Below are 22,336 nucleotides of genomic sequence, written 5' to 3'. Positions count from 1 at the left end.
CTGATCATCTAATTGCTCTGATTACAATATTTCATTGACCTTCAATTTCCTTGGTGTGGCACACCTGGTCAGCTCCCTTATCTCTGTGATCCCGTCTCTTGACCCTGCTCATCCAACCTTCTTCCTCTCCACCATGCTGAACTCTCTGGCATTTCCAGATGAGCCAGGCTTTCTCTGCTCACTGTTCCTTTATGTAAGCAAAATACTCCCACCACCTGACCTCATGCCTCCTCCTTCTCTCTTTCTCACCTTCTCCATCTTTATAATCCAGCTTAGGACTCATCCTTCCAGGAAACCTCTGGTCCCTCCAGAGGTCTCCTCCTATTTCTAGAGCTTCCTTCTATCATAGCACTGATCACACTCAACTGCATTCTTTTGTTTACTTACCTCTTTCCCTTTTCTTACGAAAACTAATTTTACGCTTTGTATCGCTAATTCCTAGGTACTGAGCCTTATATATGACAGGCATTCAATATATGTTGAATGAATGAATGAATGATAATAGCCAACATTTATTTAGCCTTTATTATGTGTCAGGGTAATATTGGCTCTGATTTCTCTTTGTTGAGCTTCACAAATACTGAGTTTGTTTTGTTTCCTATAAGTAAAAACAAAAACAAAAACAAAAAACCTTTTTAGAAGTAATCTTTGGTTATCTGATCAGCTTTGGAAAAACTTTAACCTTGGTGGAAATCTGCCTTATCACTAATAATTTGTCTCTTTCATGTTTATTACATGTCTATAAGAAGAAAATTCAAAGGGAGGATATGCCCCAATAAGTCAATTTCTCAAGCCAGCCCTGGGGACTGAGAAATTCAGAGGTTTTCATCTTAGGTCAGCATCCTTTGGACAAACTGTCCTTGGTCACTCATCAAAATCTTACGAAATGAAACTCGAAAACATTATGCCAAGTTAAAGACGTCAGACACAAAAGATCATATATATTGTATGATTCCATTTACATGAAATGTCCAGACTAGACACATGCACAAAGACAGAAGGTAAATTAATGGTTGCCTAGGGCTGGGAGTGGAGACAGGAAGTGACTGCAAATGGACAAGGAGTTACTTTTTGGAGTGATGGAATATTCGTTCTACAATTGGATTGCATAGAGGCCTGTGCAATTCTGCAAATTTACTAAAAACTATCAAATTGTACATTTACGATGGATAGATTTTATAATATCTAATCTACACCAGCGACAATAACGCTGTTTAAAAAAAAATCCTTATGAGAACTTTCCCCAGTCTTACCTTGTTTTCTCCATGACAGTCTGGTTCTAGGACAGATCTCCTCTCCAAATCTTCCACCCTCTGGGAACTGCAAGTCCGCTGGGTTCATAGTTTTATAGCTCGGCCAGTCGCTTGGGGAAGCTGTGACACAGACGTATAAGTGATACTTTGGACCAACTGTTCCAGGACTCTACCGGACTCCACCTATGTGCCCATGTCCTCTAGGCCATATCTGTATTTATGCTATAACTCACATTCATGTACTTAGCTTTCTAAATGGCATCGCTTCACCAAAGATAAGTTAGCATTACAGTAGCTACTTTAGGGAACTTTTGATAGCCACAGAATCATTTGAGAGTTACCTTAGAACAAAAAGGAAACATTTCCAAATATCCAATGTTCTACTTTTTTTTTTTTTTTGATTGGTATGAGAGAGCATCTGAAAGAAATTTTTGTTTTTTTTAGAGAGAGAGAGAGAGAGTGCACGAGAGCGGGGGGGGAGGGGCAGAGTGAGAGAGAGGGAGAATCTTTTTTTGGTTTTGAATCTAGATAGGATTCTGATCTTTATTTTTATTTTTTTCTACAATGCTCTTTGATTTTTAAGCATAGAAAAAGTGAAATATACATTTTGTAATGAATCCAATATTATAACAGTGAACAACTTTCCATTTATATTTATTATAATAATTTGTTTAAAGATCAGACAAGTCATAATCATTATTGGAGTTTTAAAAGTCACAGTAATCATTTTTCCCTCCTCTAGAAAATATTTTTATACCCAAAATGAATATATGTGACTGAATATACGAAATGATTCTCTTGTCACATTTTAGAAATAAGTAATAATAATAATATTTTCTTGAGACATGTATCATATGACCTCACTGATATGAGGAATTCTTAATCTCAGGAAACAAACTGAGGGTTCCTGGAGTGGGGGGTGGGGTGGGAGGGATGGGGTGACTGGGTGATGGACACTGGGGAGGGTATGTGTTCTGGTAAGCGCTGTGAATTGTGCAAGACTGTTGAATCTCAGATCTGTACCTCTGAAACAAATAATGCAATATATGTTAAGAAAGAAAAAAAGAAGAAGAAGAATGTAGCAGGAGGGGAAGAATGAAGGGGGGGAAATCGGATGGGGAGAAGAACCATGAGAGACGATGGACTCTGAAAAACAAACTGAGGGTTCTAGAGGGGAGGGGGGTGGGAGGATGGGTTAGCCTGGTGATGGGTATTGAGGAGGGCACGTTCTGCATGGAGCACTGGGTGTTATGCACAAACAATGAATCATGGAACACTATATCTAAAACTAATGATGTAATGTATGGGGATTAACATAACAATAAAAAAATTAAAAAAAAAATATTTTCTTGGTTACTAAATTGATGATTTTTTTAAAGATTTTATTTATTTATTTGTCAGAGAGAGAGGGGGAGAGAGAGCACAAGCAGTGGAACTGGCGGGCAGAGGGAGAAGCAGGCTCCCCACTGAGCAAGAAGCCCGATGCTGGACTCTATCCCAGGACCCTGGGATCATGACCTGAGCCAAAGGCAGGTGTTTAACGGACTGAGCCACCCAGGCATTCCTAAATTGGTGATTAATAAAAGAAACTATAACACCATTTGCCCAATTATTTTTTAAGGTTTTTTAATTTAAATTAACATATAATGTATTATTGGTTTCAGAGGTAAAGGTCAGTGATTCATCAGTCTTATATAATACCCAGTGCTCATTGCATCACGTGCCGTCCTTAATGTGAGAAGGAGAATCTTAAGCAGGATCCATACTCAACACTCGCGGAGCCTGACACAGGGCTCGACCTCATGACCCTGAGATCTTGACCTGAGCTGAAATCAAGAGTTGGATGCCCAACTAACTGAGCCACCAGGTGCCCCGAAATTTGGGTTTTAAAACTGCTTCCTTAAAATATTCTTTGGCCACAGCAAAGAAAAATGTGAAAAACATAAAACTGTGTCTCTCTTTTGAATCCCCTAATCACCACTCAAATGGAATAGCCTTTATTCTTACTATTGCTCTCTCCATTCTGTGCTCCATCCCCCTCTGCCCCTTCTTCTCCCCTGATCGGCCTGCTTCCCTCCCTCCTGAACCACCAGAAACTTTAAAGTTCAGTTATCTTTTCACGTTAAATCTTCCTCGACACAGAGAAAATCCTTTACACTTGGTTTTAAGCCCTGTTCTTTGCCTGAGCTGAGAGCCATTGTCAAAGTCTTTCCAAAGCCTTTGGAGAAATTAGACAGGATGGAGGGAAATTTACAGAGGAGTTTAGAATAGTCTCGGGACATGTAATCTATGCCTCGCAGGTCTATCCCAGTCTGTTCATATGTTAGTAGGAACCTCCACGGCAAAAACAATTGGGTTGCAAAGGCCAGTATGAGAAGACCTGTGTGGCTTAAGATGGTGGAGGAGACCAGAGGGATTTAGACAAGTTGTAGATGTTGGCCAAGCTCTTTTGGAAGCTATCCCCAGATCTTTCCTGTGAAAACACATCGGGCTCTGAGTCAGTCCTTAGGCGAAGAGAGGACGAGCCCCTTGGCGACTGCAACAACAGGCTCTTTCACACCGTTAGGCAGCATTTGGAAGTAGATCCGTCAGCAGATGTGACTCCAGCTCTCTCCTCACTTTCGGAAATGGCCTTAATCCAGAAATAGGGGATTTAATATACAAGCAAAAGCTAGAGTGGGAAAGAGCCCGTTGCCAGACCTCCAGGTCCTTGCTGAACACTTTAAAAGAAACAGTAAGGCTCAGAATAAATTCATGAATTTACAAAAGTCAGATGGTGGGTATCCCTGAATAATCCTCAGACATTCCCAAGGCCAGTAACAGTTGTCCTCAGACCTTTAACCTAGGGACAGTCCTTCCTCCTCCTGACACAGCAGCACTAACTTGATGGGGAGGGGTTTACTGAGCCAGTACAAACAGTAGGTTCACTGTTCTCCTGAAACTCTCTTCCTTGAAATCCCCGAAAACGCCCCTATTCAGAGTGAGACCACAGCTAATTTGCACGTTGATTTACTATTACTCTGGTATCTGAATCCACATTGGTCAAGGAGATACAAAAAAATGTTTCGATACAGGCAGGATTTGGGAGCGAAAATGAGTAAGGTTGAGAGTAATTTATCTACATCTCTATCCAAACTCTGCAATATTCTGTTAAACCGGAAGCTCAAGAAGGACTAAACCCCATTGTTGAAGGCCTCACAAAGAAAATACTTGTCATCCGTGGCTTGTACCAGTCCATGTAACACTCCTACCTTTCCTGTCGAAAAGTCCAATGAGCAAAGATATAGACGTATTCAGGACTTGAGGACCATAAATGGGATAGACATTCCTTGCCTTGCTGTAGTACCAAACCCAAATCCAGTTTCATATCACTGTCTCCTGTGGGCCACATATTTAACAGCTACTGAGGGGCATCTGCTTCCCTCAGTGTCCCTTTAGATCAAAGCAGTCAAAAGCCATTTACATGCCCCTGGGGAATTAACAGTATGCCTGGACAGTATGCCTCCTCCTTTTCAATCATCTCCAACCAGGGCTCCAATGACTCTCCGCTTCCCTGTGATTCTACGCTAACCCAATATACGATGAGCTTTGGCTGTGTTCTAAAGATGAGGTGAGATCCAAGGCTGATTCCATCTACCTCTCTGTTCCACCCTCCTCAGAAAGGACATAGGTTTCCAAAGAGAAGTTACAATTTTGTCAAAGTCACGTTCATTTCCTAGGACATGCTTTATCCTAAGGAGGCAAATCCCTTAACTTCTGACATACTCCAGGACCTTCAAAACTTTCCCAGGCCAGTAACTAAGAGACAATTAAGGGGATTCCTGGGTCTCACTGCTTGCCACGGACAACGGCTTCCAGCCCCTCTGGAATCACCGCGCCCCTAAATGACTTAACCAAAATCACGGAATCTCTCCCGGGGAGGATAAACATGAACGGGCCTTTCATGAGTTCAGATAGCCCTTCAACGATCCCCCACCTTGGCCTTCCTAATTATCATAAACCTGTCTACATATCTGTATATGAGATTCAACTTCATGGGGATCATGAGACACCAAGAACTTACTACAGTCTCTCTTGATCCAGTGACCAACCCATTTTACATTCTCATCAGCAATGTTTGAGGGCTCCAATTTCTCTACATTTTTGCCAACACTTGTCATTGTCTGCTTTTTTTTTTTAAAGATTTTATTTATTTGACAGAGAGAGACACAGTGAGAGAGGGGAGTGGGAGAGGGAGAAGCAGGCTCCCCACTGAGCAGGGCGCCCGATACAGGGCTCAATCCCAGGACCCTGAGATCAGGGACTGAGCCAAAGGCAGACGCCCAACAGACTGAGCCACCCAGGAACCCCTCTTTTAACTCTCTTGATGGTGTTCTTTGAATTAAAAAAGGTTTTAGGTTTGATGAAGTCCAGTTTATTTTTTTCTTCCATTGCCTGTGCTTTTGGTGTCATACTTCAGAACACATTGCCAAATTCAAGGTCATGAAGGTCTTTCCTATGTTTTCTTCTTCTAAGAGATTTACAGTTTCAGCTCTTCAATGTAGGTCTCTGATCCATTTATTGTTGTCTTTGACCCACTGTGAGCTAATCCTTGTACATGGTACACGTGGATGTTGCATATGGATGTCCAGTTTCCCCAGCACCATTTGTTAAGGAGACTGTTCTTTCTTTGTTGAACAGTCTTGGCACCCTTGTGGAAAAATCAATTGACCGTGAACATGAGGGTTTATTTCTGCATTCTCCATTCTGTTTCATTGGTCTATATGTCTTTCTTTATGCCAGTTCCACAGCGTTTAGTGGAGCTTTGTAGTAGATTTTACAATTGGGAAGCATGTCTCCAGGTTTGTTCTGCCAACCTGGTTTTAGGGTCTCCTTTAAATTTGATGGTTTCCCCTGCTGGACGATCTTTGTTACTCGTTGAAAATACACAGCATTTCTCCTATGAAATCCTGTTTCTTCCTCCCTTACCTATTTCTATTCATCATTGTAATACGTAGGACCCTGGTACTCTTCTACTCCAGAAGAAGGGGAAATTCATAACTATCTAACCTCTGTTCATGAATGGGTTTATCAGAAACTTTAGAAAAATGCAGACTTGGGGTGCCTGCGTGGCTCAGTCAGTTAAGCGTCTGCCTTGGGCTCAGGTTATGATCTCAGGGTCCTGGGATCGAGCCCTGTGTCAGGCTCCATGCTCAGCAGGGAGTCTGCATCTCCTTCTCCCTTTGCCCCCCCCCTGCTTGTGCTCTCTCTCTCTCTCTCTGTGTGTCAAGTAAATAAATAAGTAAAATCTTTTTTTAAAAAAATGCAGACTTAATCTTATTGGTTGATGGGCCATATCTTCAGACTGAAGCAGGAAAGTATCCTGTAACACACTCACTTTACCTCTGGAACATGGTCTCTTGTCAGTGGCAAAATCTGCCCAGATGGTAGAATTCCCTGTGCTCACCAGGGCTTTCCAGGTAGCTCGAGATAAGAGGGCTAATATACACATGGAGAGTAAATATGCATTTGGGGTAGTCCATAATTTTAGAATGCTTTGGGAACAGAGCCCTCTACCCTCAACAGAAACCTTGATGAGATTTGAATTGCATTTAAATAAAAAAATTAAAATAAAAAAAGAGGGTAGACTCACTGAGGAATCAGGTTTAAAAAAAACCCAACAGATTTGAGAAAGAGAATTCTATATTCTTCTTAGATTTACAAAAAGATGATTTATTTATTTATTTTTAAAAGATTTTATTTATTTATTTGAGAGAGATAGCAAGAGAGAACACAAGGCGGGGTGGTGAGGGGGGGGTGTTGTGGCGGGCAGAGGAAGAAGCAGGCTCCCCACTGAGCAGGGAGCCTGACACGGGGCTCCATCCTGGGACCCTGGGATCATGACCTGAGCCGAAGGCAGACGCTTAACTGACTGAGCCACCCAGGCACCTCCAAAATGACAATTTAAATTTCAGGTGTCCCCCTCCCCCGTTTCCTTAGGTGCATCCTGAAATGATCCCACTGTAATTCTTGATCTGGGCCACCTTGCTCTCTCACCCATTGGAAATCTACTTGGTCAGCGTGTGGCATGTAAATTACGATGTCCTCTTAAAATCTACTACCCAAAAGTGAAATGAAATCCAACCTCTTCCTTCGACTCAAGGAAAGATGACTTCTTCTGAATGCATTTCTCTTTGCTTTCCCAAAAGATTTCTCTTACCAATTTAAGCCTAAAAAAAGTTTATTTGCTGTTACGGTTGAACTGTTTTCGTGGCCTGTTTCTTACTTTGTTGGAAAAGCTAAGTGAAGACTGGGAGCAGTTCCTTGGGAAGTGTAGCTCCCAGAGCCTAGAAGCATCTACAGTGAGAATATCTGAGCCCAGATCTGGCTTCCTGCCCATTAAGCCATGTCCTCAGGCAAACCACTTAATTTCATCCATAAAATGCGGATAATATGCACCCTGACTGCTTAATCGGTTGTTGTGATGACCAAACGAGATAATGTATGAGAAAGTGTTCGTTAAAAAGTACAAAGAGTGGTTATCTGTGAGTGGTGGGATTATAGGCCAACTTTCTTTTCTTCCAAATGTTTTCTTCTATAGGTTATATCATTTATACTTTAAAAAAATAACATTTAATTTTATTTAACTTGTATTAGATGTTATATATTTTAAAAAAGAAAGGATGTCATGCTGCACAAATAGAAATTAAAATTAATCTTCTTTTGACATTGCTCTAATTTTATACAGTTTCCTAATAAAATGCATAAACTGCTAACTAAGTTTCAAACCGATGGGATCAGGGTGTCTCTGGGGGATCTAAGCATGTAGAAAAATAGTGAAGCTGTATATTTAAACATTAAGAAAAATAGAAATAGGGGGCGCCTGGCTAGCTCACTTGGTGGAGTGTGCGGCTCTTGATCTCAGGGTTGTACGATCCAGCCCCATATTGGGCATAGAGTTTCCTTAAAAAAAAAATTTTTAAATGAAGAAAAAAAAAGAAAGAAAGAAAAATAGGAGTTTTCATGGTCCTAAGAGAAGAAAGCCAATTCTTGGAAATTTGGTTAATTTAAATAAGACAAATGCCTTTACCTAGACCTAGTAGAGTCCTACAACTAAGAAGTGAGCCTCTGGTTTCTGAGCCGGCTACGGCTACGTAGTGTCATGCGGGTCTCTCCCCTCCGGCCGGTGGGAACGCAGCGTCTCCTGGCCCTGTGGCAGCTCTGACGATTGCTCAGCAGACAGCTCCTCCGTAGTGGTTCCCTGGTGTCACACCCCATGCAAGCACAGCCAGGTGTTCAGCCGACTTCCAGGTAGCCCCATGTAGATTTCGGGACCACTCTGCACGGCCCTCTGAAAACATCCGGTTCCTAGGGTTCGTTCAGTTTTCTAACTGTTTAGGGCTGGAGAGCAACTCTGGTACCAGTGACCCCCCTATGGCCACGGTCAGAAGTCCTCCAACAAATTTTTTGAAGCTACAGCCTTCATATCCTAAAAGAGATTGCTCCTGTTCTAGATTAGAAATTCAGCCAGTGCAGAACTGACACGTAAGGTTCTTTGTATCTCTTATAAAACCTGTGGGAGTTACAGAGCCAAATCGAGGGACGATTCATTCAACAAAGAATTATCGAATGCCCACTATGTGTCAGGTTTTCATTTGGCCCTGGGGATACAGTAGAGAACAAGTTATCAAAGTCCCTGCTTCCTGATAAAAATCAGTAGTGGCCCAGTGCGTACAATTTAAGGGATAAAGAAAAGTCCCACTCGTCACTAAAGCATCTCTTCCCCATTCTACCTGCCTTGACATCACCTTTCCTTCTTATCTGCTTTGAATTTCCCACCTTTAGGGCTGACTCTACAAATCTTTTTTTTTTTTTTTAAGGGTTTTTTTTTTAAGATTCTATTTATTTATTTGACAGAGAGAGATAGAGAGAAAGAGAGAGCACAAGCAGGGGGAGCAGGAGGGACAAGGAGAAGCAGGCTTCCCGCTGAGCAGGGAGCCCCACGTGGGGCTCGATCCCAGGACCCCAGGATCATGACCTGAGCTGAAGGCCGACGCCTAACCGACTGAGCCACCCAGGCATCCCCTGATTCTACAATTTTTTTTCCCACTAGCTACTGAGTGCTTTGCACCGTGCTGGATGCTGGGGATGATTCAAATAAGTGGAGCAAAGCACAACTTCTACCACCAAGCAGCTTAAAACTGGTAGCAGAGATGAGGCTTGTATACAAGCAATTAATAAATTCAACTCTCCCGGGTCACTTGTTTCCCCAGGAGCAGTAGTTAACAAGATAAACTGACGCCCAGAGGTACAGCATCTCTGCAATGCTCCTCCAGCAGGTTCCAAGGATAAGGGAAGCAGTGAGAGGTCTTCTGCTTCATAGTTTTGCCTGGAGTCCATCTTGGGAGGGGCAGGAAGAGGGACTGCTTTCTCGACCTCCAGGCCCATATATTTACCTGCCACTGGACTTCTGATTGGAAGTGGAAATGGATTCCTCCATTACCTCAAAACTCAGTATGTATCCAACTGACTTCTTCATTGTGTCCTTAACGTTCCTTCTCTCCGAAAGAAACAGCACCATTCACCCTGCTGCTGGAAATGGAACTCCAGACTCACCCTTGACCTCTTCTCTCAGACCTGATCATTGATATCTCTCCACCCTCCCGAGTAAGCTTCATGATTAAGTCTCACCTGCCTTGTGCTCGGCTGTATCCCCCATAGATAGCTGCTCAAGAGATAGCTACCTAGTTACCGAATGAATGAATGGAGCCTCCCTGCTATTACTTTGGTCTAGGCCCCCATGGTTTCAGATGAAGTGCTACAATAGTCTAACTAGGTTCAAGGACGGCAAATAAAAAACACTTGAATCCGTTGACTACAACTCTGCCAAAAGGATCTTTCCAAAATACACTCGGTTTTTGTTATTCATGATATTCTACCAAGTTGCCAGAGACACTGAATTAGTGAATGCAGAATCATTACTTCTAAGGGGAGACACGGGATGAGGTTCCTGAGAGCCTCTGGTCACATTTCCATCAACCCATTAATGCATAACCTGGCTTTGTGGGTGTTTCAGTTTAAAGACGCCTTACTTGATATATATCGCTGGTTCGTTGACACTGAACTCACAGCCACCAGCACGGCGACTCCTGCTAACACAGTCATAGTCTCCATACAGCACATCACAGCCTTCCTGCACCGAGAAGCACTAGCCAGTACTTTGGCACTAAGCTTGGGGGCCATTTTAAACAATGAAATCACAAACAGAAAGCACAAGAAATGCAAAAACTGTGACACGAAATAGCCCATAGAAAGGACCCTTGTTTACAGCGTGAGCTGAAACAAGAAGGCAGAGTGTGTCACCTTGTTTGACCACAGCTGGGAACGTGTGCACGGGGAGACTCAAAACTTTCACCTCTTTGTACATATCCACCAATGACCGTGAAAGTGCTGCAAATATTGATTTTGAGGTCACAAGTAAATTTCAGCAAGTAGGCAAATTCACAAATCCAGTATCTACAAACACAGAACCCGTGAATAATGAGGATGGACCCTAACACTGTATCCTGTCACCCACCCTGCCTGAGCCTTCAGTGACTTACCATTGCCCCCAGCGAACTGGGCTTCATTTACTCCCACTTCAATCCGAGGACCAAGTATTTCTATTTCACTTCTGAGCTTTGGGCTGGTCTCCCATGCTTCTTGAGGGGAGAAACCATTTGCTTATATTCTCATCACATAAACACAGTGGCTAGCACCTGGTAAGTATAGATATCTAGGATAGATGACAGATAAGCCATTATTTAGAAAGTTATTTTCAATTTCCTATTAGTAAATTTGCCTTCAGTGAGCGCATAAATCCATTTAACCAGTTAATTAAACTCTGGTACTAAACTTCCCAGCAGAAGAATAAGAAAAGGACCACACCGCTCTTTGCCATTCAGTTTGGTTAACTTGCAGAGTTGAATAAAGCCCAGTTCGCTTTCACTCTGCCTCTCTGGACACTGATGACTTTGTCTAAACTCTGTCTGATGCTCCGATTCTATTTACACGCCAATTCCCCTTTGCTCTTTGTGCGGATTCCGGGCCAGTGGGTGCTGGGAGTTTTCAGTCTTCCGCCACTCTGTCCAGTGAATTTTAACCCCATTATTTGATATTCATTTGAATACTGAGCAATGCCAAGTGGGGAAAATCCACGATTTGGGGTTTCAGTTAAGCTGTTATCTGCAAGGAAATGTTCCAACCAAAGGGTTCTTGGAAATGCTGGCTGTTATTAAGCGAGCTTCTGAAAGGCTTGTTTCAAGTTGAATCTTGTCAACTGAACGGCATTTATTGTGTGTGACAGTCCCAGTGACCACGATCGTTATTCTCTCAACTCTCATTTATTCAGGATGAAAAAGAAAGCGTGTGTACATAGCCTCTGAGGATAATTTTCAACTATACACAGCCAGTCATCAAGTCCTATGGGTTTTGGTTTTGGTTTCGATTTTGGGGTTTTTTGGGGTTTATTTTTTTGTTTTTTGGGGGGTTTTTTGGTTATTATTACTTTTTTATTTTTTTATTTTTTTTAAATTTTTTTTTAAAGTTGGGGTTTTTTTAAAAATATTTTATTTATTTATTTGACAGAGAGAGGCACAGCAAGAGAGGGAACAAAAGCAGGGGGAGTGGGAGAGGGAGAAGTAGGCTTCCCTCAGAGCAGGGAGCCCGATGCGGGGCTCAATCCCAGGACCCCGGGATCATGACCTGAGCTGAAGGCTGACACCTAACGACTCAGCCACCCAGGCGCCCCATTATTACTTTTTTTAAATCACATCTCTTATGCCTGTCTCCTCTCTATCCTCACAGCCGACCCTTGGTCTAGGGGCCAGCTTTTACTCCTGCATGGACCAGAACCTTAGCTTCTTAATTGCTCTTTCCTTGTTTTAGTGGCTCGGCTCCTCCCCTCCGCCACCAGCCCATTCTGTAGTTCTGCCTTGTCAGTACTCGAAACCAGATTTCGCTCTCTCCCTTTCTCCCCCATCTTGGTGTGTGCGGTTGACTCTGTTCCCTGGGGCTGCTCACAGGACTTTCAGGATCATGAGATTCGTGGCCAACAAACAAAAACAAAACAGTCCCGTTCTCCCATGGGTTCAAACGAAAACAGAATCAGGTCCAATTCCAAGGAGAAGAACTGCACTGGGTCTATAAGGAATCCCACGTGAGATGCACACATATCTGTGCCATATCCAGGTCACTAGCATCTTATCATGTCAAGCTGAAAACATCACCATCTCTGGACAGTTGGCCATGTTTTCTTAGGAAAATGATTTTTCTCTTTGTTTCTCTGCTTCTGCACTGGTAGTTTGGTTCAGTAATAAATATGGGAGACCTTTTGGTGGAAAAACAGCCCACAGATTTCAGTATTCCCGCACTAGCAATATCTATGCTTCCTCTCTGCTGAAAAGCAAGTCCAAGAGCACCATCCCGGGCTTCACGGCCAATGATCCCACCTGGTGTCCGCAGGGTCCTCGGCTCCATTACTTGCTCTGTTCAGATCTTTCCCGTACTCTTGCTCACAGGCCCACAGTCCATCTGGCAGTGTCGCTCATGGTGTCCTCTGTGCTAGAAAGCCTGTCTCCTTAAAGGTCCAGCGAATTTCAACTCCCTCTCCTTGGTCCTTCTCTAGTGACGGTCCCCATTTGTGAACTCCTGGAGTCTATAGCACTCTGATTTGATATTTATATTAATCAATAATGCTTGTTATTGTTTTGAACCTTTTCATATATGTATATCTGAATTGTAAGCCCTTCGGAGTCCAAGACTTACTTTAGGCCAGTGCTGTCCAATAGAAATATAATGTGAGGGGCGCCTGAATGGTCCAGTTGGTTAAGCACCTGACTCTTGATTTTGGCTCAGGTCATGATCTCAGGGTTGTGAGATCGAGCCCCACATCAGGCTCTGTGCTGGGTGTGGGGTCTGCTTAAGATTCTCTCTCCTTTTCCCTCTGCCCCTCCCTACCCCCCCCCAAGAAAAAGAAATATAATGTGAGCCACAAATGCAAGCCTCGTATGCAAGTACAAATTTTCTAGTAGCCACATAATAAAATAAATAGGTGAAATTAATTTTAATGAGGTATTTTATTTAACCAAATATATCCAGAATATTATTTTATAACATGCAATCAGCATGAACAATTGTTAAGGAGATACCTTAAATTCTTTATCCCGTACTGTCTTTGGAATCCCAGTGTGTATATTTTATACCTCCAGCACATCTCAATTTGGACTAGCCACATTTCAAGTTATCAGTAGCTCTCTGGGGCGAGGGGCTCTCATATCGGACAGCTCAGTTTTAAGCGTTATTAGTCCTTGATATCTCACACGGTTGAGTGACAGTAAAACATACACAAAGAATGTGAGTCCACAGATTGCTGTCACACTGGAGGAGGGACTCTGGCACAAGTCTCTGTCCTTGACCCTGTTCTGTTTATCACTTCCATTGATGACATGGATACCGCACTGGTTAAGAACAGCCACTCTGCCGGGTGCCTGGGGGGCTCAGTTAAGCATCCAACTCTTGATTTCTGGTCAGGGCATGATCTCAGGGTCGTGAGATCGAGCCCCGCATCAGACTCCACGCTGGGTGTGAAGCCTACGCAAGATTCTCTCTCTCCCTCTCCCTCTCCCCCTCCCCTCCGCCCGTGTCTCTCTCTGCCTTTCTAAAAGAAAAAGAACAGCCACTCTGCAATGAGCATATAGTTAGCAATACTGTACTGTATCCTTAAACATTTCAGAGGAGCACTGAGTAATGTATAGAATTGTTGAATCATTATATTGTACAAATGAAACTAATATAACACTGTGTGTTAATTATACTTTAAAAAAAAAGAGGGCGAATTTCATGTTATGTGCTTTTTTTTTTTATCACAACTTAAAAAAAAAAAAAGAACACTTGCTCTGAGTCAGAGAGAGCTTAATTTCAAATCTTGGCTCTACCACTAAATACATGTGTGAATGGGAACAAGTTAATTTTCTTTTCTTAACTTTGGTTTCATCATCCATAAATGGGGATAATTACACCAACCTCAAAGGACTGTTCTGAAGAGTAAATTAGATACTGCTGTAAAATGCTTATCCCAGTACACAGAACATATTAAGCCCTTAAAAATATTAGGTTTAACCACCATTATTATTACCATAAATGGTATATTTATTAATTTGGCAGATGAGATAATTCTGGGAAAGCTAGGTCTTTGAGTTAGAGTAAAAAATCAAGATTCAAAAGGCTTTTCCCAGGTTCAACAGGTTGAATAAAATAAGATGAAATCTAATATAGATAAGTTGAAGTATTGCATTTAAGTTAAAAAACCCAGCTCCAGAAAAATAAGCTTTCAGATTAACTGTAGCTCATGCAAAAAGTCATGTGATTATTCATTGACTAAGTATAGCTAAGAATAAAATTATGGTTTTTTTTAAAGATTTTACTTATTTGAGAGAGAGAAAGAGAGAGCAAGAGAGCACAAGCAGGGGGAGCGACAGAATAAGAGGGAGAAAGAGAATCTCAAGCAGACTCCACATCCAGCGCAGAGCCCGACGTGGGGCTCAATCTCACCAGCCTGAGATCATGGCCTGAGCTGAAACCAAGAGTTGGACACTTAACCGACTGTACCACTCAGGTGCCCCAAGCATAAAATTATAACCAACTTTTTATTTTATTAACTATTTCACCTAAAATGTAAACAGTACAAAAGGTTATAAAGTAAAAGGTTAAAACTCTCCCTCTCAGAATCCCCCTTTCCCACTCCTGCTTTGGTACATGTCCGTCCTTTGGTACACGTCCTATGCCTAAATAAACATATTGATTTATCTTTTTTTTTAATGCGAACACTTATGGGGACAGGCTGTTATTCTCTTTGAAACTTATTTGAAAAGGAGTTAAAATTTAAGTTGAGCTGAAGTTCACTGTTTTTCAGAAATGTGTTGTGTCAACTCCAACTTTGATTTTAAGCATCAAAAGAAGTAGGCTAACAGTAACATGAAGGAAACACTCCAAAGCTATTTAGAACTTGTCCAACACATCTGGAATTTTTCACTCACATATGGACACTACCTTTTAAGAAAAACACAAACTGTCCTGTGTCTGGCAGCGAGCGATTAAGGGGGCACAGTAGTTCAAAAGCGTATCTTCACAGAGGCCCAGCTGTAGGACCTAGGAATGTTATCCCCAAAGAAGGGCTCTCTCAAAGGAATGTGCTAGCTGTTAAATGGGAGGAAAAATAGCCATTCAGATGACCTCAGAGAGCAAGGCATACCTGGGGTTCTAACAGTTGGAAGGCATATTTTGACTCAGTAAGGACTTTGGTGGAGATTAAGTGAAATAATGTGGGAAAGGAGCCTTTTAAATTAGACGCCACCAGAGAGGAATATTATTTCTAAAAATTAGGAAGGTCTTGGGGCGCCTGGGTGGCTCAGTTGGTTAAGCATCTGCCTTCGGCTCAGGTCGTGATCCCAGGGTCCTGGGATCGAGCCCCACATCGGGCTCCCTGCTCAGTGGGGAGCCTGCTTCTCCCTCTCCCTCTGCCTGTTGTTGTGTTCCCTCTCTCGCTGTGTCTCTCTCTGTCAAATAAATAAATAAAATCTTTAAAAAAAAAATTAGAAAGGTCTGAAGTTTGAATGTGTAACCAAGTATGGCCCCCCAATTATTTCAGATTTTAAGGACAAGCTGGTACCGCATTAAGGAACATAATTGCCATGTTCTTCAAAGCATTTCATTCATTGTCTCAGAGTAACTTATTTGTATCTTTGAGCCTGGCTCATTGCCTAGCACAAAGTAGATTAAAGTAGAAGGAAGGAAGGCAGGAAGGAAGGAAGGAAGGAAGGAAGGAAGGAAGGAAGGAAGGGAGGGAGGGAGGAAGGAAGGAAGGAAGGAAGGAAGGAAAGGAGGCGGGGGGGAGGGATAGATAGAGGGAGAAAGGGAAGGAGGGAGGGAAGGGAGGAAGGAAAGAGAAATGAATGAGTGATGTCAACCCCAGCATCCCAACCAGCTTGTGCATCTAATTCATGGTCTCCTTTTGCCTTGATTTTTCCCATTTACTACTCTAATGCTCTATGCCACTTGTCCATCTCCTCTTCCACTAGATTCAGTTAGTGCTGAAAACTTATGATCCTTTTCCTTCTCTCCCAGGGTGCATGTTATTGTCTGGTTAAGCCTCCCTGCTAGGTGCTTCATCTTGCACTCTAGAAAATGGAACTTGTGGCAGATTTTTCCCAAATCCTGTAATTTATTCGCTGCATTTTCTCGGCTTGTGCACTCCCTTTTGTCTTTTTCTTTAACTTCAAAGGGCTGGTGAGCAAAAGTGTTTCTAAATCCCGGTTGGGGTTGCTCTCCCTGGGATTGCTCCCACTGCTGTCTCCAGTAAGTGCACTCTTCTTCACAGACCTTTCCACAACCAAACAGTTCCCTGGGTTCTGCCTCAGGCATCTCCCCAGTAAGAAGCCTCTGGGAGGTCCTGCTGCTTCTTCCCTAAGCAAATGGGCAAATCATATACCTTCTATGAACCCCTTACTCCTCATTCCTCAAATGGAACTCTGGGCAGTACCTCCCAGAGGTTGTGCGGGTCAAATGAGAAAAATCTATGAGAAAGTGCTCTATAATGTACCATGCTGGGTATTTCTGTTTCCTATCCCCTGCTTTCTGCCATCTAACTCAGGCCTTCATGTCCTCTCAACTCAAAGATGCATGCGCCTCTCAACTACTCTCCCTGCCTCTCAGCTCTGCCTTTACCTCCGACCTATAGGACGTGCAAGTAAGTGCCTCAACGATCCTTCTAAAAGCTCAGATTGTGTTGCTCTAAAGTGCTCAATATAATTAAAATAAAAACTTAAAATAAAAAAAAAATAAAGTGCTCGACAGCTTCCCATGCCTAAGACATAGAGTCCAAACTTCATGGCTTGCAATTTGAAACCCTTCCCAGCCTGATACCCAAGCCATTGTTCAGCCTCTCTGCCCCTTGTCTTCCAAAAGCACCCCACCTTCCAACTAACTAGGACTCTCCCTGCCCCTCCCTCGTCTGGCTTCGCTTACTCAAAGTCAAACCCTATTTAAGTGAACACGTTTCTATCGCACCTTTTCTGAACCCCACGAGGAATCTCTCTCTGCTGGGACTGCCACAGTATTTGAGTTCTGCTCCTGTTACAGTGTAATTCCTCCCGATGGACGGTAAATGATTTGAACGCATGGATTGAACCACATCTGTCTTTATGTTCATCATAGAACTTAACACTGTGGTTTACGCATAGTAGGTACTCAACGAGTTAATGATATATATATTTTTAAGAACTTTTATATCACTAGGTGCCTGGCATTGCATTGGGTGCTATAGCAGCTGCAAAAAAGCCCGGCAGGACTCCTGGCTGGCTCAGTCAGGAGAGCATGCGATTCTTGACCTTGGGGTTGTGAGTTCAAGCCCCACATTGGGCATAGAGCTTACTTAAAAAAACAAAACAAAACCAAAACCCAAATACCCTTAAAAATAGAACTACCCTATGATCCAACAATTGCACTACTAGGTATTTACCCCAAAATGCTAATTCAAAGGGATACATGTACTCCTGTTTATAGCAGCATTATCTACAATAGCCATATTATGGAAACAGCCCAAGTGTCCATCAACTGATGAATGGATAAAGAAGATGTGGTGTATATATGTATATGTGGTGTGTGTATAATGGAATATTATTCAGCCATGAAAAGAATGAAATCTTGCCATTTGCAACGATGTGGATGAGCTAGAGAATATTATGCTAAGTGAAATAAGTCAGTCAGAGAAAGACAAACGCCATATGATTTCACTCATACATGAAATTTAAGAAACAAAACAAATGATCATAGGGGAAAAAAATAGAGAGAGAGAGAGAGGCAAACCAAGAAATGGACTCTTAATTATAGAGAACAGACCGATGGTCCCCGGAGGGGAGGTGGATGGGGGGATGGGAGAAATAGGTGATGGGCATTAAGGTGATGGGGATTAAGGGGTGCACTTGTGATGAGCACCAGGTAATGTATGCAAGTGCTGAATCACTATATTGTGCACCTAAAACTAATGTTACATTGTATATTAACAAGTGGAATTTAAATAAAAACTAAAAAAAAACAAAAACAAAAACCTAAACACCCTCTCCTCCCTCAATAAACTTCCTTAAAAAAAAAGTTGTGCCCTTATTCCTAACTATATAAACTTAAATATTTGTAAAAGGAGATCTCATAATGGAGCAAGCAAGCCTAGCTAAGACAGTCTCTTTTAAAACAGGGTGGGGAGGCCATAAGGGAGGAGGAAATTTATACATATCCTCATCAGAGGAACTGTAAACTTTTTGAACTTTTAAGCCAGCCTCAAGTCCTCAGCCTGGAGTAACTCCCTCCTCATCACGCAATTCAGGGCAACCAGATCATCTGCCTCCTTCACTTGGAAAGGAGCCCATTCAGTTTAACAAACTTCCATCCCTCATTTGCATACTGACCCACCCAATTCCAGTTACACGCCCCCCCCCCCCCCCCCCGCCCATTTCAATCCCTCTTTCAGGTGCAGGACCTAGATGAAAATGAAAACTACACGTGTAAACTTTCACCTTTATAACTCTTGCCTCCCTCTTTGTCTTCCTCAGAACACGTCAGGTTTCTACCTGAAACTGCATCTCCTAAATTGCAATTCTAATTGCTCAAATAAACATGTTTGCTTTAATTTTCAGTGAATTCTTTCTTAGTCGACATATTGTTGAGATGATAAAGCAACAACTTCAAAAACTATGTAAAAGAATCTACAATTTAATACATTTGCCAAAATTTTAGCCAAATACATTGCACAGTTGCTCTCAAAGTATTCTAATTTTAGGTTCTGCCACACATGAGAAACAAGTTCCTTGGACAAGAAGATAAAGTTCTGCAGGTGGCTGCCGTGCTCAGTCGGTGAAGCGTCTGCCTTTGGCTCAGGTCATGATCCCCTGGGATTGAGCCCTGCATGGGGCTCCCTGCTCAGCGGGGAGTCTGCTTCTCCCTTACCCTCTGCCCCTCCCCATGCTTGTGTGTGCGCACTCTCTCTCCCTCTCAAATAAATAAAATCTTTAAAAGAAGCAGATAAATTTCTCCATGGTTGGCAGAACTTAAGGTCATCAGCTCAGTAAAGAAAGCTCAATCAGACTTTTAATGTGTTTCTCAGGTTCTTTCTATTCTATGACAACCTATGGTATTCAGGTTTTAGAATTATGAAGAAAAGCACAAAAAGACTCTGGGATGTTCCAGAAAGCACATACCAAGTGGGTAGGAACTGAAGGTGGGGATGAAAAAGTGGCTGGATTGGGGCGCCTGGGTGGCTCAGTCGTTAAGCATCTGCCTTCGGCTCAGGTCATGATCCCAGGGTCTTGGGATCGAGTCCCACATCGGGCTCCCTGCTCGGCGGGAAGCCTGCTTCTCCCTCTCCCACTCCCCCTGCTTGTGTTCCTGCTCTCGCTATCTCTCTCTCTCTGTCAAATAAATAAATAAAATCTTAAAAAAAAAAAAAAAAGAAAAAGAAAAAGTGGCTGGATTAGTGGAAGGACAGGATGGAGGGAAGAGACTGCCTCTTGGTGAGTGGCATCCGATGTCGGTGACTTTGAGGTCTGTGCTCCCAGGCCCAGGTCCCCAACCTTGATCTATAAAATCTAAGAAGAGGTGCGGGTTACTGAATAGAGCACTAGATTAAAAGTCTGCATTTCCTGACCTCGAAGAACTTGTGAACAACAAAACAAAAACAAAAAGATATGAAAAAAAAGGTTGATTTAGCTGTAGAGGAGATAGCTGGGCCTCCCTCTGGCTCGAGGTCAGAATACTGGTGTTTCAGAATTGAATTAAAGCAAAAAACACATACAGTCAGCCTTTGAACTACAGAGGTTTGAACTGCGCACATCCACGTTATGCAGATTTTTTTTTCCCCAGTAAGTACAGTACAGTAAATGTACTTTCTCTTCCCTCTGATTTTCTTCATAACGTTTCCTTGTCTCTAGCTTGATTGTAAGAATACAGTATAGAATACATAAACATACAAACACGTTAATCGACCGTTTATGTGATTGGTAAGTCCTCCCGGGTCAACAGTAGACTAGTAGTAATTAAGTTTTGGAGGAGTCAAAAGTTACACATGGAGTTTTGACTGTGGTGGGTGCCCCGAACCGCTGTGTTGTTCAAGGGTTAGCTGTATTTTCAGAAGTTATTTATTACTTCATTCCCCTTATAAGCATGAACCTTAAAAGGTACCTTATATTGGCCTTTGAATAAGCAGGCACTGACTGATGTTTTCCATGGGTGTTAAAATATTTGGGGGGGCTCTTGCACAGTTGCCTTTTGGGGTTATACAAATAAAGTCTTAGCACCACAGAAATTCTGTGGTAATTTCTATTCACACCGGGCTGTTATGTGTTGATGTAAGGGGGACTATTTCAATATGTTTACCCCATTGAGTATGTGGCAGAACGCAGAGTCTGCCTTTAAAACTGTGGGTTGGCATCATTGCAGTTGCCCCTCATGTCCTGGCACCAGGGACCTGCTATCTCAGCAGGCCCTGACCTTCTTTCCTTCTTATCATCCATAATCCTCTCAAGTGTGTGCTTTAAAATGATTTCAGAGCCCTGAAGCTTCGAAACGACCTCTCTTCACTGCCCCACTGTGTATGGGTCTTCCCATCAGCTAACATCAGTGATTTCGGCTAGGAACGGCAGGTCGGACAGCAATGGGACACACGGAATTAAAGGCATTCACACCAGGGGGTGAGCAAAAGATCAGCATATTTCCCATCCCCTTGGCACCTGAGTCCCCACACAAGCCATTTGTAACTCTCCCAAAGACACCCACTGTTTAAATAGGCTAATGAATGAATACCTGAAATCCGGAAATGTGACTAGGTAATTAGCGGAAGATGAGGCACCCTGATGAGGTGGAGAATTCTGGGCAGTGGGTGGGGTGGGAAGCCTTCCTGATGCCCTCAAATCACACCGCCTGCCCTGGGGCTTCTTCATGTCCATCTCTCGCAGTGGCAAGTGTCCAGCAGAGAACATCTGCCAATGTGAAACACACTGATTATGGGGTGGGCTCTGGCGGGGTGGATTAAAGGGGAAAAGACCCCCCAAAATGCAGCCCTCTTTTATGTTGGGTGTCTGAAGCGCTCAGAACACTTTATAACTATGATCCCATTGGGTATTTAGAACAATTAAATCCCTTCGATAATTAAAATCAGTCATCAGTGGGCATTCAAGCGATCCACCCTATGCGTACTGCACTGGTTTGTAATCTGCGGTGGGGCTGTTGTCTGCTACTCAGTCCTTCTCCCTTACTTTTCTGTCTCTAATCCGGTTGTAACTGTCATCTTTATTCTTCCTAGAAGGGGTACAGCCGGTTTCTCTCTCCCTCTCTGAGGTGTGAGTCGTGAGTGTTTATTTTTGCCTCAGAGCTGATGGATAGTGTCCGAGATTTAAGTTTTCTCTACTTTCGTAACATTCCCCTTTAGAATTACTCTTGTGTTCCAGGCCGGGCTGGAAGACAGGTTCGTCAGCGTTTCGGAGTTCCAAAGTGGACCCGGGGCTCTTCTTGGCTGCTGTCGGTAGGGCTGGACATTGTCACTGACTGAGGCCAGCCTGCCCCGGAGGGAGTAAGTGACTTGCACAGGTCTGGGTGTCCCAACCCTCCCGGCGGCGAGCTGAGTGGAACGAGAGGCGGTCGGGACTCAGCCCTCGGGGAGAGGCGGGGGTCCTGCGGCCAGAGCCCGGCCTCCCCCACCTCGGCCAGATGGGCCCTGGTTTCCGGGGACGGAGACCGCCGGCGGGATCGCCAGCACTGCCCTCCTCTCCGACGTCCCACCCGCCCCGAGCGGCCGCCTTTGTCCCGCACCCTCTCACCAGCCTTCCGTCGGGTTGCATCCGACACGGGGTCTCCCTCGGTAATTACCAGCGGCTTTGGCGGCTGGTGGGAAGCCCACCTCGCGGGCAGTGGGGCAGCCGGGCCAGGGCGTTCCGGGAGGACTGTGGGCAGGTGAGGGGGGAGTCCCGGGAGGGGCCGGAGGTGAGCTAGGGCGCCGGGAAGGGTGCAGGGGTGGAGGTGGG

The 22,336-nt window shown here is 43.4% G+C and overlaps 1 long non-coding RNA gene across 1 annotated transcript; it reads right to left on the bottom strand.

Annotated features, from left to right (window-relative positions):
• Positions 1-517: 517 nt before the first annotated feature.
• Positions 518-22,317, bottom strand: LOC118520864 (uncharacterized). The gene is made up of 4 exons (XR_004909872.2): positions 22,133-22,317; positions 21,120-21,295; positions 1,254-1,373; positions 518-598 (listed from the first exon to the last, which is right to left on the bottom strand). It is a non-coding gene; the product is annotated as an uncharacterized LOC118520864 (long non-coding RNA).
• Between the last annotated feature and the right edge of the window lie 19 nt (positions 22,318-22,336).

The sequence above is a fragment of the Halichoerus grypus genome, chromosome 7 (assembly GCF_964656455.1).
Source record: "Halichoerus grypus chromosome 7, mHalGry1.hap1.1, whole genome shotgun sequence".
Lineage (NCBI taxonomy): Eukaryota > Metazoa > Chordata > Mammalia > Carnivora > Phocidae > Halichoerus > Halichoerus grypus.
This window is presented reverse-complemented; position numbering and strand designations above follow the sequence as displayed.